Source organism: Mytilus trossulus, chromosome 1 (genome assembly GCF_036588685.1).
Source record: "Mytilus trossulus isolate FHL-02 chromosome 1, PNRI_Mtr1.1.1.hap1, whole genome shotgun sequence".
Classification (NCBI taxonomy): domain Eukaryota; kingdom Metazoa; phylum Mollusca; class Bivalvia; order Mytilida; family Mytilidae; genus Mytilus; species Mytilus trossulus.
In genome coordinates, this window is record NC_086373.1 from 91,947,483 (window position 1) to 91,953,282 (window position 5,800).

Below are 5,800 nucleotides of genomic sequence, written 5' to 3' on the forward strand. Positions count from 1 at the left end.
AAAAATATGTATGCTAGCTTTTAAATTTGCAGTAATTTTTGTGCCAAATAAGGGCCTTATTTCCCCTACTCCTTTATATAGAATAGTAATATTTATGAGAAAAGTGGTTTGATATCTCACATTTCAAAGTATGAGCCTGTTATTTTTGCTGAGTTTGTGAAGTAGAATACACAATCTTCTCGTAAATTAAGCTATTGCAAATAACGATGCAACTAACATCTGTACCCTTCCCTCGTCCCTCTTTCCTTATATTAAATGCATGTTCCTTCGTTTAACATAAAGTCTACATGTGTTTTGGTATGATAAACATTTCACAAATTATTTCAAACATTAACAATAAATATTATTTTGTATTTACATTAAATGATTATGACATGCATATACAATATCAAACCTACCGTTATTAGGAGTTATCTCTGCACAAATGAATTAAACTTTCTGTTGGGACTTATTCAATATTGCAATTTTATATGTAAAATTGGTTATATCTATCGTTCTAAATATAGAACGGAAAACTTCCATTTATTTATCAGCAGTCCAAAAAGCTATTTTCAGAAAAAAAAGTTGCCCCTAAAGTACAAGGATGAATTGACTGACACGTCATTTAAATCATATACACACAATTGATAAAGAATATTATTGATAATAATTGACAGAGGTATATAACATTTCTACCTTTTGTTATTAGAAAAAGACAGGGTATTCTAAAACTGATTTGAGTTTTTAATCCTTTAAAATAAGCAGCTAATATAACTCTAATTCTCAAAACAAAAAATCTTGTTTCAATTTTAGCGATACTTTTGTTAAACTCTTATTACGTTTAAACGACGTGGCCTTGAAGGCATAACACTTTGCTCAGTGCTCGGAGCATAAAAGTCATGCTCGAAACATGAAATCCAGCAATTTGATTGGTTTATTTTCGAGTCTGAGTACAAAAATCATGCTCAAAAGTTATATGACCGTGAGGCCTGGCCATTCTGACGATATTTTGGGAACATCTATGGTCCTCCTTTTGTTTTTAGCATTCGCCCCGTTGGTTTGTTAAGTCTACCGTTTGAATTGTCACTTTTCATTTTCACACCCTTCTCGAATAAAGATATGAGTTGGGTTTTTTTTAAGTATTGTTTTGAGTATAAATCAATAATCTCTTTACGTAAGATATCGAGTACATGTTGCAAAACAAAAGCATTTCATCATCATAAACTAAAGCTTCACAAGTCATGCTATATAGATACAAAACATAAATCATAAATAAAAGAACTACTGCTTCTGAGAAAATGTTCATTTGGACGGTGAAATCATCTTTATTCTAAATATTAAATGCGTTCTCATTCTGTGGCTCATACTGTTGCATTGTTAATTAACACTTATTTTGAAAAAGTCAGAAAATGATTTCAGCATTCCTATCATAGTTAACAGGACATGAGCTGTCAAATTCATGTTCACCGATTTGACTAAAATCGAAATAAACAGTTAAGAAGACATGTACTCGAAAATTCATACATCAGAATTTCGTGGTCATTCGTTGCTTAGTCTTAAGGTTTCTATGTTGTGTCTTGTGTACTATTGTCTGTTTGTCTTTTTATTTTTTAGCCATGGCGTTAAGGTTGTCAGCTTATTTTCGATCTATGAGTTTGAATGTCCCTCTTGTATCTTTCGCCCCCATTTTAAATCTAGACGCCATCTAGTCACGTTATCGAGGTGACTGCTAAAAACGAAATTTATTTATCTATTTTTAGTTCTAAATAGAGTTATCTATACCCTAGTCCTCAAAAGTTAGTCGAAATTCAAGGCTTTCATCCCAATCGACATGCTTGAAAGAATCTACCTATTGCATTAAAAATCTGGTTAAGAGTAGGCAAATCGTTTATAGGTCCATTAAGCTTAGCGTTTATTGTTTTGATATAGTGTATGTGAAGGTAAATAGTATAATAGTAGAGGGGTAATTTCTTAGTATTATGTATTCCATAAGGTGCATCAGTGGAATATAACAAGTTTTAGCTTAAAATGGTTGTCGTTATATCAACATGAAACTAAGTACCCATATTTGCAATGAAATTTAATATACAAGATTCGGCTCGACCCATATTTCAGGTTCATGAAAATGTGAAAGTTCGAGCAAAGAAATGATACAGATGAGTGATTTCTATTATAATACAAATGAAGATCCATTTGCTGCATCAATCATATCGCACTACGAAAAGGAAAGGCAGATACATTTGATAAACTTCAGCCAATCTTTTTCACTCGATGTGCATCCAATGGGGGTAATTCGAGAACAAAGCTTTACAACAACAAAGATGAATTCAGCTAATAAATCGTGAATTTTCAATATCTATTTAAAAACAAACATGGCTCTGTTATATATTCCAAAGCTTTCGTTTACTATCATGATGTCCTCGACAGAAAAATACTTCTAACAAAGAAGCTAGTAATCAAAGAGTATATGTCTCTCGGTTATATATTCCAGAGTTTGCGTTTCCTATCATGATGTCCATGATAGAAGAATACGTCTTTTTACAGAAGCTATTAAACAAAGAGTTTTAAGTGGTGAAGTTAAAATTACCCCTTCAAAATAGTTTGCGAACACCGTCACGAGTTGATTGTTCATTAGAAGAATATCTGCTTCAAACACAATCACTTTGGTATCTTTGGATTTTCTTTTACAACCGTTGGGTCCATGTCTTTGGTGGTGGACATTTTGTCCCCGATGACATCATCCGCTCATTACCAATAAAATAGATGAAATTACGAAGAATTATCAGAATAATCACTTGGACGTCACCATTACAAAAGGGGTCTGAAACGGATTTCATTATATATGGACACGATGTCGTTAAAAATGGCAGGTATCCCCTTGTCACTATAGATATGACAAATACCTCGAATACGACACAATCTGATCAATAATACTAACGACAATAGCAATAATTGTCTCACTCGGTAGTGCGAAGTTCTACTGGGAGACATCTAGTCGGTGGTGACTTTGAGCAACACTGTTTATTTCTAATGTACCCCCCCCCCTCCCTCCAAAAAAAAATCCAAACCTATAAAATTATAATAAAAGAAATTGACGGGGTTAAATTACTAGCGATTCTTAAAAAAGAATCTTAAAACCCAAGAAAGTACGATGATAGGAATCGTAAATCAACACCGCTTATACATGTAAGAGTGTAAACTTTACAGAGTGTAAACTTTACAGAGTGTAATCTTCATAGATATGCTAATTTGTTAACGTACTCTGGTATTGTTTCCCTGATATGCTCTCTGTGTTTCAACTCGTAGAGACATCACTTTGGAATGATACCAGTATAGAAAAACCTGTTAGCGTCAAAAGTCAAAAATTTAATTCTTAGGAATTCCAAAAGTGGAGGTAAGGGTAGTATAGCATTTATGTACAAGTTTTAACGCTTAGAAGTTCAGGGTTTATACATGTTAAAAATACTAACTTTCCGTTCTGGGATTTAAATTTCACGAAACATCATAGTCAAAGTGTCACAGTATTACATGGTATTAGTAACAAAGGGCTTTTCTATGGGAAATTGCATTGTCTATGTTTACAGAATTGCGATTTATAACATTTAAACAAATGTGAAAAAAAAATAATCACAAAATTGTTGACAATTTGCTGAGTCACTTATAATAAATCTGATTTGTGGTTGAGTATCTTATTTCACGTATAACATAACAACACATTAAAAATGAAATGATTCATCAATACCCGAAACAATGTGTTATTGTGGTTATACATTAGCAACGTATGAGACGTAAGTGAATTTCAAACTATATTTTACTAGATCGTGTATAGTGAATTCAAGTTGTATTTTTATATATGCTTTAATATTGTTAAACACATGTACATTTGATTCAGAACAGAATGTCGTTTTATTGCGTAAAACACAACATCTAACTGTTATCACAGGAATGTAATGCAATTCTCTTTTCAACTTGTTCATGTTCGATCGTAACTTTCGTCAAATTGTAAGAAAGCCCTAGCAAATCGAACGCCAGTTTTTTTTCCTGTTGGACTGGAGAATTTCAAAAGCAACCCTGTCTATAACATGTATAAACAAAATCCAAATTTGGGGCTAGAATGAACAAATAAATATTTCTGTCAAAAATTCAAAAAATGATTTATCGTCTTAGTAAGAAAGAGTATATTTTCAGGTATCAAATTATGAAGTAATTCTGTATCATGCATAGAGTGTGTGAAACTGATCATTATTCTAATAGAAATGCATCATTATATTAACTAATTTTCAGAAAATTCAATGCAATAACTGATAATTTTCTTTCTATATTTAGAACGATTGGTATAACCGACTCTATATATAGATCTCCAATATAAGAAAGTGTTATCATTGTGCAACGACTACTCTGAACTGCGGTAAGAATTTTAAATTTTATTCATATCATAATTCATCTATAATATACGCCTGAGATATGTTATTAGTATTTTGTGAAATGTTCATCCGTATAAAAGACTAATAAACTTCGTGTAAAACAGACTGAGTATAAAACAGAGGAAGACAAATGAGTACTGACTTAAATACATTTTATCGGGTACTTTTGAAAAAAAAAATATTTCAAGTGATGATTTTGAAATTAGATCTTTGCCGATTGACCATTGACAGTTGTGGTTCTTGATATGACTGGAAAACATGCATAGCACGTGTTGGGTCAAACAAAACTGACAAATCTCTCAAGATAAAAAAAAAATAACCTGTTTGCTGCCAATTTAACAGTTTATTTTTTGTTCAATGATATTATTGATAACTGTTATAATAAAGATTCTATTATTTAATTTCAGATTAAATATTCTTGTCAACAATGGGATGCACATGTAAAAGAGTGTTCTTCATAACCGGACTGATTCTTATGGAATTGATTGACCTTGGTCTAGACTGGGACTTTTTCGTTGAAGTAAATAAAACGGACCAAGAAAAAATACAGAGAAATGATGAACTGAAATATTTGATCCTTGCATTTGCGATTGTAGGAACTCTTACTTTTATACTTCAACTTGTAGCTATATACTATGATTCTAAGAAGAATTACTCACATTTAACGTACTCAATAACGATGTCATTTATATCAACATGGCTTGAAGATATCCCCCAAATTATATTGGCTATATGGGTAGCAAGTATTTCATCTGATCTTATTTCCTATGTACAATATGCGAAAGCAGCATATGCAATCTTGGAAGCATTACTTCATTTTGGAGTTACAATTTGGCAACTATGTTGTAAGAGTGAAAAGTTCAAGTACAAAAGAAATAGTTATTGTCTCATGGCATTACTCTTCCTTGACCTTATTGGCGGCATCCTACTTCTCGGAGCGTCTGTATTCCTTCTAATAGAACTACGCTTTGACAATTATAATTGATACCAGTTTGTGTTCATATTAATAGTGCCTTGAATAGTTATATTTTTAAGGTCTTTCCCCTACGTGAGGAAAGACCTTATTGTTTTTCTAATGTTTTTTTTTCTTTTTCTTTTTTTTCTTCCAACATTTGTTTGACAAGGCCTCATCCCCTTTCTGTTGAAGTTATCAAGACCAAATATGGATCATTGATAGACCTCATCGTGAACTTTTACCAGATGAACTTTTGTAGGATTTCATCATCCCCTTTAGAAGTTATCTCCCTTTTATTGATTTTTTTTTTAGTATGTTATCAGACATTGGCTTGGCGATTACTGTTTTACTTATATTTATTTCATGTCGATAAAATATGTAAAAAAAAATTGTAGTTATTCTTATATAGTTATATGAAGATATGGTGTGAGTGCCAATGAAA

At 31.8% G+C, this 5,800-nt stretch overlaps 1 long non-coding RNA gene across 1 annotated transcript; it reads left to right on the forward strand.

Annotated features, from left to right (window-relative positions):
• Positions 1 to 3,667: 3,667 nt before the first annotated feature.
• LOC134711185 (uncharacterized) lies at positions 3,668 to 5,572 on the forward strand. The gene is made up of 3 exons (XR_010106148.1): positions 3,668 to 3,767; positions 4,306 to 4,387; positions 4,811 to 5,572. It is a non-coding gene; the product is annotated as an uncharacterized LOC134711185 (long non-coding RNA).
• The last annotated feature ends 228 nt before the right edge of the window (positions 5,573 to 5,800 follow it).